Source organism: Octodon degus, unplaced genomic scaffold (assembly GCF_000260255.1).
Source record: "Octodon degus isolate 3935 unplaced genomic scaffold, OctDeg1.0 scaffold00071, whole genome shotgun sequence".
NCBI classification, from domain to species: domain Eukaryota; kingdom Metazoa; phylum Chordata; class Mammalia; order Rodentia; family Octodontidae; genus Octodon; species Octodon degus.
Window position 1 is genome coordinate 531,029 of NW_004524647.1, and position 11,517 is coordinate 542,545.

Below are 11,517 nucleotides of genomic sequence, written 5' to 3' on the forward strand. Positions count from 1 at the left end.
GATTGGTACAAATTTTTCTTCTCTTTGAATTAAGAGAAAGTAGCTGTGTATCTGTCTTAACTATTTTGTATATATAGATACAAAATGGTCCTTCCTTTGTATCTACTTTTTTTGTTTAGTTTTGTCAGAGATGGGTATTCCATTGCCATTTAAATATTGTATGTGCGTTAATGCAGCAAAATAATCCAATATAGTGCAGTAGTCCATAATTGTAGTGGGTTATCCGTAGGACTGACAATATCAAAAGTTGTTGACTTGAGCCTTTCACAGCTCAGCATATTAATATGGCTTTACTTTTTATACGGCGTTTTTATACTTTTTTTTTTTTGCTGTATTGTTAAGCCCAAGATATAGCAAGACCTATATAACAAGAAATGTAACTTTTGCATATGACAAGGTCATTCAAGTCCCCTCAGGATTTACCCTTAAACCCTGTACTGCAGTTTGCATATCCTTTGTCAGTGTCAGCCATGTGGATGAGTCACTGCCATTGCTTGGCCAATGTGCTCTCTGTGAAAGCCTGAGAGAATGTTTTCTCTCCACGTGACTCTCCTTAGGCACACTCCACATCATAGATCACATTGCTCTGTGGCCCCATAATCTCCTTGATCAGAAATTGTGGGACACAACTGAGTTACATGATGTTACAGTACAGGTACTCCTATGTCCTGAGTCTTCACTGACCTTGAAAGGCTAGGGCCAAAATGTTGGCTGTCCTTGCAGCCCTTCTTTTTCTCTAATTTTTGTTCTGAAAACTTAGGTTGTTAATCCTCCAGAAGAGAAGCTTATTATTACCCTACAACATAGGCAGTTGGGTTTAACCTCACTATCTGTTTGAATATCAAACATTTTAGGCATAACATGGAACAGGCGTTTTCACTGTCACCCTGCTAGGAGCAGGACAGGAAGGGTGATCTTGTTCCACTTATACTTTCCTTGCTGCCCATATGAACGCTGACCTTGTTACTGCAGATTTCAGTTAGCCACTATGGTACATGAGCAAAAATAAAACATAGCTAAACTAAACCGACAGGCTTAACCACCATATCTATCCTGCAAGGCTTCTGTTTGCTTCTCTATTGCAGTGCAAGTGTCTTGAGAACTTCCCAGAATGGAAGTTCCTGTTCCACAAGCATCGAGAAGTCCCATAGGCATTCCTGTGGGCTGCTTCACTGTTTTATAAAATCCTATCACTGTTTTGTTTGATGTAGAAGTCTCTTTCTTCAGACTGATTTTGGCATTAGGGTGTATGACCCTCCCTTTCTTTCTGTTGTCTGTGTTTTTATTTGATTTTTCTTTAAGTTTCCTCAGCATAGTTTCCCCTCTATTCAGCCAAATTCAATCCCCTCAATTTGTATTTCTAATTCATCACATGTTGGTGGTAGTGCTCAAGGGCTGGTGAACAGCTTTGAGCGCACTGACATAACAGTCTGTGGGGAAAGGATGGAAGCCCAAAGTACTTACTTGAGGGAAAATAAATCAATTACTATGTTTTTAGTTATAAAAAATAGATTTTGTGCTCACTTTGGCAGTACGAAAACGGAATTTGGAATGATACAGAGAAGATGGGCATGGTCTCTGCTCAAGGATGACATGCCAGCTCAAAACATTCATATTGGCTCACTAGTATGAGAACCTGAAAAAATAAATAAATTTTAAAAGATACAATAGATACTATGAAAGGTAAAGAAGTTTTCCAATGGAAATGAAAATTTGAGATAAGGAAAAGGACAAAAGAAAGAAGGAAAAAAAGATATATTTATGCATATATAAAAGAAAATTTGGATAATTATATTGCTGACCTACGCTGGCCCTTTTTAAAAATCTTGTATTTATTTGGTACATAGTCTCTCCATGCATGGCATCACTAGGGTTCTGGGGCTGGCCCAATTTGCAGTACCAGCAATCGACCACTTGTCCTTGGCAGGTGTGTAGACAGCTGAGTTATCTTCACAGTCCCTCTGCTGATCTTTTGGAAGGAGCATTTAATGTTTAACATTTTTGTCTTTTTATTCTTATTTTGTTATCTTTTTAATTTCTAATAACTTTTTCGTAGTAGCTTTGTTTTGCTTTATAAAAACCAATTTTGCACATTTATATGTGATGATCTAAACAACTAATCTGAAGATAGCATCATACAATATAATAATGTTGAATTCCTATTACTTTAATGAAATTTTATCATTTCTAATGCTTTTTATTAATATTTTGTATTCTTTTTTAAAAAATTTATTTATTTGTGTGTGTGTGTGTGTGTGTGTGTGTGTGGTGTGTGTGTGGCCAGCTCAGCCCACCAGGGGGCGGGCCTGGCTGGCATGTGGTGCTGGGGTATTGAACCGCGATCCCTGTACTTTGCTTAGCTTAAGCTTGTTCTAAGTAGGTGCTTTAGACCACTGAGCCATCTCATCAGCCCCAATATTTTGTATTCTTTTAAAGAATCAGATTTTATCTATTTTTGTTGGAGCATAGAACATTAACTTGATATTAGGGTGGTTCAGGAGAAATACTGGAGGCCAATTTTCCAGGAATAATGTATCAAGTTATACCAGGCAAATGATGTCATGACCAAGTGTCCACCAAGATCCAAGCAAAGAGTTGTTACAGTTTCTAATCTGCCAAGAATATAGATTTTATGGATGTATTATTGTTAATTTGCCAACTTTTATGCTGTCTTAAAATTACTGTGTCCTAGATACCAGAATTTTTTTTTTCCCAATCTTAAATGTTACGTAGAAGCTTTTTCCTCAAGTTGTTCAATTTGAAAGTAAATGATCATTGAACAGAATGTAATGGTTGTACCCTTGTCTTATACATTGGATGTGATGGAAACTGGGGAAGTGGTACTAACAGAACATGACATTCTCATCCATAACATGTTTACCCAAAGTGAATGGAGCATGAAGAAAATATGTTCACTGCAGGAAGATTTTACAGATGTTTGAACATTTCCACTTGGAAGAAAAAAAAAACAGATGGACTTGGAGATAAACTTGGAGATCTGAAAAAGGATTATTCTATAGAACAAATTCTTGAGAACACTTACATAAGCATTTATGATCTTACACAAATACTCCTTCGGACAAACTTTACTTGGTCCTTTAACTTCAGATATACTGTCCATCCTTGAGAACATCGTATACACGCATGTATTTTATTTTATTTTATTTTATTTTATTTTATTTTATTTTATTTTTCTTTTCAAAGTTAAACACGCATGTATTTTATATACAGACATATACCTTGTATCATGCAGTTTAACATACCTGGAAAATGTGTCTTTTCTCTATTTTCATGGCTGATATTCAGGCCTCTGTTCATTTGTCACTTCCATGACTTTAGTCACTTTCATAATAAAGTATTACACTACATCACTTAGACAATAGGACCTTTTCTTCTTCCAGTCATGGAGGCTTAGCATCTGAGGTCAATGTGTCTGTGAAGGACCATAACAGAAGAATCTGTTCAGGTCTGTCTGTTTACTTTTTATTTGGACATCTATCTCTTCATGACATCTTATCTCTGTATATTTGTCTTTTTCATTTTTTTCCTCTGTTATTTATTTTTTAAAGTTTTATTTTATAGAATAAAAATTAATAAATAAGATATTAGAAATGACACACATTTAAAAAAACAAAATAAGATGATAGGTAAATGACAGATATTCAACAATGGTTGTTATATTATACATTGTTTTCTTCAATGTACTTGCTCAGATTAATAGATATAAGCATGTAAATTGGTCAAAATGAAAATTTTTAGCATTAGCTGCTACCTTCAAAAACTTAAGAGAAATTAGTGTTGCAATCATCTTAGCTATCCTGTGCATATACATACATAAATTTTCACCTTCCTTTTTTTTCTTTTCTCCTTTTTTTTTTATTTCATCAATTCATTACTTTTGAGGAGTTTCTTTTCCTTTTACTATATGTATTGTACCTTACAGATTTTTCCTACTATTTTGGGTTTTTAAACGAAGGATGCAAATATTATTTACACAGGTTATCTGAGGTCTGATTTATTTCACTTATGAGTATAGTCTCTAGTTGCATTCATTTACTTACAGCCTCAAGTTTATTTTTTTTATAGTTGAGTAACACTCCTTTGTATAAAACTATCATATCTTTTCCTATCTATTCTTCAGTTGATGGGAATTTGTGGTGTTTCCAAGATTTAACTATGACAAATTGTGCTGTAGTAAACATGGGTGTAACTATATCACTGTGGTATGATATTTTCAATTCTTCTGAAAAAATTCCCAGCAAGGGAATAACTGGATTGACTGAGACCTCTCATGGTAGTTTGTAAAGGAATCTCCACACTGATTTCCACAGTGGTTGTACTAGTCTACACTCCTATCAACAGTGAATAAGGATATTTTTTTCCTGACAGCTTTTCCAGTGTTTGTTATTGGTTGACTTCTTGAGGACGGCCAGTCTTTCTGGGGTAAGATAAAATCTCAGAGTCTTTAAAATTGCATTTCTCAAACGATCAATGATATTGAATATTTTTTCATATAAATTATTTCCTATTTGTATCTCTTCTTCTGTGAAGTATATATTCATCTAAGATGCCCATTTTTGGATTGGGTCTTTGAATGTTGGGGTCCTACTTCTTTTTATTTTTTTTTCTATACTCTAGATAGAAGTCCTTTGCCTGTCTGACTATTGGCCAGGATTTTTTCCAAATTTGTGGATTTTCTTTTCATTTTGTTGATGGTTGCTTTTGATGTAAAAATAACTATTCAGTAAGATGAGATCCCAGTTTTGATTCTATTGTTCATGAATTCTCTGTCTACCCTTATATATTAAAATTTCTACCTGCTTTCTCCTCCAGCCAATTAAGTATTTAGTGTTTTCATATTTAGAACTTTAATCCATTTTGACTTTAATTTAGTGCATGATAGTGGACATTGTTTTAATTTTAGTTTTTGGCATATGGAATTCCAGTTTTTCCGGTACCATTTGTTAACGAGATTATGTTCTTTCAGTGAATATGTTTGGCCCCTTTGTCAAAGATAAGGTGGCTGAATGTGTTTGTAGTTATGTATGTATCTTCTTATTTGTTCCATTGATCCTCAGATCCATTTTTAAAAAATATTTTTATGTTTATTTATTTGGAACACAATGCTGGTTCTATCACCGTAGCTTTGTAGCATACTTTCAAATCAAGGATTGTAATGCCTCCTACCTTTACTTTGTTGTCCAGCATTGCTTTTGCTATTCTGGGTCTCTTCTGGTTTCAGATGAGTGTTTGGAGTGTTTTCTCTAGATCTGTGAGGAATGTTAATGATACTTCGATCAGGATTGCATTAAATATTTATAATAGTTTTAGGAATATAGCCATTTTCACAATGTTGGTTCTTCTTATCCATGAGCAGAGCATGTCTTTCCATTTTCTGGAATCCTTTTTTTTTTTTACAGAACTGGAGATTGAACTCAGTCCCTTGTACATGCCAGGCAAATACTTATTCTACTGAGCCTTCTCCCCAGCCCTTGAAATCCTCTTTGATTTCTTTTATCATAATTTGGTAATTTTCTGTATAAATTTCTTTTACTTTATTTGTTAGATAAATTCCTAAGTATTTCGTTCTTTCATGCTATTTTGAAGGATATAGTTTCACTAATTTCTCTCTCAGGGAGTTCATTCTTGGTGTACAGTAATGCTGTTGATTTTGTGTTTGCTGAATTTGTATCCTGCTATGCTACTGAATTTATATATTAATTGTAGGAGTTTTGGTGGATTTTTTTGGTCTTTAATGTACAGGATCATATCATCTGTAAATAATAATAATTTAACTTCTTCCTTTCCTACCATTAGTCTTTTTATTTCACTTTCTTTTCTAATGGCTCTGGCTAATGTTTCCAGAAACATATTGAATAGGAGTGGTGACACTGGATATCCTTATCTTGTACCTGACATTCAAGTGAAAGCTTCTAGATTTTCTCCATTTGGAATGATGTTGGCTGTTGGTTTATCATAGATGGCTTTTATCAAATTAAAGTTTATACTATCTATTCTGATTTTCTGTAGGATTTTTATCATCAATGAGTGTTGAACTTTTTCAAAGCTTTTTCTGTTGAGCTGATCATGTGGTTTTTGTCTTTGGCTCTGTTGATTTGGTGTATTACATATATAGGTTTGTATATGTTGAAACATCTATACATCCCTGGGATAAATCCCAATTGGTCGTGTTCTACAAACTTCCTGATAATTTGTTGCATTTTATTGGCTAGTATTTTATTGAGTATTATTACATCTATGTTATTTAGGGAGATAGGCCTATAATTCTGTTTCTGTTGGTTATTTCTCTGGTTTTGGAATCAGTGTAATACCTGCCTCCAGAAATGAGTTAAGGAGAATTTCTTCCTTTTCAATTGCACTGAAGATTTTGAGAAGTACTAGCTTTAAATCTTCTCTAAATTTCTTGTAGAATTCAGCTGTGAACCCATGAGGACCTGGTATTTTCATGGTTGGTAAGTTGTTGAGTGCATTTTTAATTTCATTAACTGATATTGGGTTATTGAAATTTTATATATTCTTCCTTCAGTTTTGATAATCTATAATTAAGTAGGAATTTGTCCATTTCTTCTGTTTTCCATCTTATGACAGTAAAGATTTGTGAATTAGGTATTTATAATCTTCTGAATTTCCACAGGCTCTGTAGTAATGTTGCTTTTTTCAATCCTTGTTGCATGATTTTGAGTTGTTTCTCTTTTTTTTTTTTCATGATGAAGCTGGCTCTGTTTTTTATTAATTGTATTTAATCTTTTAAAGCACCAATTCTTTGATACATTAATTCTTTGTATTGTTTTCTTTGCCTCAAATGCATCAATTTTAACTCTAACCTTCATAACTTCCTGCCTTCTTTGGGCTTGGGGCTTGGTTTCCTTTTCTTTTTCTAGAAGCTTGAGGTGCAGCATTAGGCTATTTGATTTTGTTCTGTTTTCCTAATACGAGAGGTCACTAGTATAAATTTTCCTTTGAGGACCGCTTTCATTACATTGCACAAGTTCTGGTAAATTATGTTTTAATTTTCATTTGATGATAGGTGTTTCTAATTTTTCTTCTTTAATTTCACCTGTGACGTATTATTTGTTCAGAAGGTTGTTACTTAATTTTCATGTGTTTATGGAATTCTTTGTATCATTATACTATAGTCAGACAATATGCATAGGATGATTTTAATTCCTTTGGATTTGCTTAAGTATGTTCTATAGACTAGAATGCTATCTGTTTTATATAAGTACCATGCACTAACTGATTGTGCCACTGGTGCTTCTGCAATCTGTTTTAGCGAACATCCCATGTGCAGCTGAAAAGAATGGGCATTCAGGTATTTTTGGGTGGAACATTCTGTAAATATGTACTAAATCTATTTGTTCATTGTTTTGGTTTAGTCCTGCTACCTCTTTGCTAATTTTTGTCTAGCAGATCTATTTTCAGATAATGGGTGATTAATGTCCCTGATTAAGATTACATTATTGGTTATTTGATTATTTATTTTTCATTTTTAAATTTTGTATTTTATAGTTGAGTGCTCCCATATGTGGTGCGTACATATGTATTATTACCTTACTCTTGAAGCTTTTCCCTAACAGAAGTTTAATGACATTCTCTATTTCATTTGTTAATTCTTGGTTTAAAATTCACATTGCATGCAAATAGGATATTCAACCCTGCTCTTTTAGAAATTTCTTGCATTTGGAATATTGTTTTCTAAGCTATGACTTTCAGGCTATGTATTTCATTTTGATTTAAATATGTTTATTGTGTACTGCATATTGTTGAATTTTTGTTGCTTGATCCACTCTGCCCTTGTGTTTCTTTTAATTTGTGAATTGAAGCCATTTATATTGGTGATTATAACTGATATGTATTGGCTTATCTTTATTGTGTTATTTTGTTGCTTTTGGTCTCCTAACTTTGCAGTGTGTTTAATTGTTTTCCCTTCATGGTGGTTTCTTGCTGTTGTTGTTCTTGGAATTGCAGTCAGTTGTATCTTTTTATAGAATACCTTTTAGTATTCTTTGTGTAGTTGTTTTGATAGTCATGAATTTCTTTAGTTGTTCTTTGTCATGGAAGTATTTTACCTTTCTATTGATTTTAAAAGATGATTTTGCTGGGTACATCAATCTGGGTTGAAAGTTGTTTTCTTTCAGGACTTGAAATCCTTCATTTCCAACTCTTTTTTTGACTTGGTTGTTGTGTCAAGAAAACTTCTGTGATTCTGATAGATTTACTTCAGATGCCATGTTTCTTTTCTCTAGCAGCTTTTGATATGTTGTTCTTGTGCTGAATTTCTGGGATCTTAATTGTTGTATGTCTGGGTGTAGATTTATTTTTGTTGGTGGTATTTGGAATTCATATGCCTCATCTATCTGAATGTCTGCTTGTTTCCCCATACTTTGGGAGTTTTCTGCTATTACTTCTGTGCATATTCTTTTTATGTCAGTGTTGGTTGCTTTTTCATTGATGCCTATTAGTCTTGTCTTGTTCATCTTTGCATCTTATAGGTGTTGAATTATTATCTCTTGGTTCCTTGTTGTTTTTATGACATGTTTTCTTTCGTAGTTGTTAGCTTCAATGATGTCTTCAAGGTCTGAAAGTCTATCTTAAGTTTCATTCGAACAGTTTTATCAACTTTTAATGGACTTTTTGATTTCCTATATATCCATTTGAATTTGTTTTATCTGTTCTATTTTTTCCTATATTATTCTTTAAGGTTTCCATCATTTTTCTATGCTTCTCCATTTTTTAAAAATCTATGTCTTCTTTTGATATGCTCAGCGTTTCTTTTGTTATGGTTATCACTTCTTTTTCTAACCTGAGAAATTATTTCTTATTTTTTCCCTCTATGTCCACCATAAGTTGTTTCTTTACTTCATTTGATATCATTTCAGATATTTCCAGTGTGTGACATACAATTTCTTCGATTTGATGTCTCTGGCACTTGTTTTGGTGGACTGGAGGCCTGGGATTGCATTTTGCTCCTTTGTCTTATTGTTCTGTTTTAGAATGAAATCTTTATTTTGATCTCTGTGATAATCCTTGTGAAATTTTGATAGCAGTTAGCTATATCACTACTACTATGAAAGCCTCTCTAGGAGAAGTTTGTTCTTCAGGAATATCTTCTGAGTGTCATAGATTCTTTATGTCTGTCCCAAGATCCTGCCTTCCCAATTAATTGAGAGTGAGATGTTGGTTTCTCTTTGGCACTGTCCTTCATCTTTAGGTATAGGCTTTGATGAGATTATTACCTCAGCATTTCCCAATGTGGTTACCCAATGGAAAACAAGTGATCAAAACAGATATGATATCCTATCTACACAGTATAATTAGCAACAATACTAACAGCAAGCAAAATTTATAAATTGACAAACTTTGATAGCTATTGATTTTGTACTTCAGACCTTCACATCAAAGTCTAGTTATATGACAGAACTAATAGTAAATTGAGAGGTTTTATGCAACGTATTTCCTTTTGTTAGAGTGGGTTTACCCTGTGTTCCTAAGTCCAGGCCAGTTGCTAGGTTCTAGGTGATTCACTTTATACAGTGGGATGAGCCAGGCACCTGTATCCCTCTACTCAAGCTAGTTGTCCAGGCTCCTGAGCACTTGCACACTGGTTTACAGTCCCCGTTTACCTTTTTTGGAAGGATTCTATTCCTACTGGATTGGACCCAATGTAACCCCACTTAACTTGATTAACTCTGTAAAGTCCCTATTTCCAAATAGAGTCACATTCTGGTCCACTAAGTGGTAAGATTTCAACTGATCTTTATTTGAGGGATACAACTAAACCAAGAATAGATTTTATAACAGCATATACTTCTACTTTTAGAATATTACAGCTATGACTTTACAGTCATGTAGGGATGTGACAGTCTGTTTTTTCCTTAAGTCTTACACCCTGTGGTGGCAAAATCAACACTTTCCAGGTGTCAGTGTACAGTGTATATGTGTTAAGTAAACAAAAGTTTCACTCTGAATACCAGGCTCAGTTGATTGGGTGTTTTAATCTGGGCCATAAGATACAGGACATGATTTGATGAGAATTCTGATTCAGAAAATGGGAATGTCTCCTTCTTCCTGCACATAAACACCAAGGAATTGCTAAATGCATTGCATATTATTGGACAAGGGTAACATGCAGCTAGGCAAGCTTCAAAGTTTAAAATGTTCTCTCTTTTGCTTTCCCTAGAAAAATAATATATCAAGAATAAAATGAAAACTACTTTCAGTTTCCTGATACACTTATTCACTGGCTACAGGCATAGGTTTAGAAAACAGTCTCACTGGAAATATATATGTCTTTCAAAACTTATGAGGAAAAGAACTTACATGCTCATATTTGAAATTGTGAACATGCTTCATTTCCACATACATTCTTTCAGCATAGAACTTTCAAGATGACAGTGTCAATAAGAGTTCATCTGTGTTTTATACTCAAAGGATTTGCCAATGGAATAGGGTTGCTCACTGGCTTTTTAAATGGAAGCACTCTAATTTGTTGTTTGATTTAAGTAACAGATCTGAGGAGTAAATGAGGGAGGACGGTTATCAGCAAAGTGATATGCTAGACGCTTAAAATGCTTTCATGTAGATTAGCTGGATTCATATTTCCCTGGATTTCAAGTATTTATTACAATCCTATATGTAAGAGTGAAGGATGTAATTGTCCAGGTATAGATCTATGACACTGTGGCATTATTTCAAACAATAGCAATTTCTATAAACTTAACTTGTTTTTAAGATTAGTCTTATTATTTCTACTGGTCTATGGAAAGAAGCAGTTAATGCTTAAATTTGTTTCATCTTCTTTTTTCAATTATTTGTACCTTTTCTCTGCTTGTTTTCTTATACATTTCTTTTTTTTCTTCTTCAATTTTACATACCTGTATCTGGTAATATGAATAACTCATAGGACAATACTATGTATTATGGCAAATACTGTGAAATTCATATTACTTTGTTAAATGAAATTCTGTATCATTGTAAGATTTTTCTGTTTTAATTCTAATTTGTACTCTCTTCAAAACAACAACAATAATTAGGCCTATTCCTGATTACTGAAAACTTTTACAAATGATGTTTCTATTTTTTTGTCACTTACAATCCACAAAACATCTGTGAAAGACAATGGGTAGTTTTCTACCACACTTAATATAATATTACATATTTATTCCAAAAAGTTATATCCTTAAGCATTTTATCAATGACTATAAACTTAATTCATGATACTGGATTTGAGGAAAGAATAACACGTTCTAGATATACAGTGTCAGGATAAAAGAAATGGTCTTCTATTTTAAAACTAATAAGATTTATTGAATGACTATATAAAGTGGTGTGCACAAAATTAATTTTCTAAGAATAGATGAATGATGTAGAAATTCTTAATAAACAAATATTGAAACTTATAAATTCAGGTACTTTGCTTTGCCAATAATACCTAAAGAAAACAATTGATAGAAGTTATTTTTATTCACTGATATAATCATAACAAATACACATAAT

The 11,517-nt window shown here is 33.2% G+C and overlaps 1 protein-coding gene and 1 non-coding gene across 3 annotated transcripts in view; both read left to right on the forward strand.

Annotated features, from left to right (window-relative positions):
- Window positions 1-11,517, forward strand: part of Grm7 (glutamate metabotropic receptor 7) — a 986,583-nt gene that overhangs the window by 336,766 nt on the left and 638,300 nt on the right. The window lies entirely within an intron of this gene.
- Window positions 1,517-1,623, forward strand: LOC111817826. The gene has a single exon (XR_002821933.1). It is a non-coding gene; the product is annotated as a U6 spliceosomal RNA (small nuclear RNA).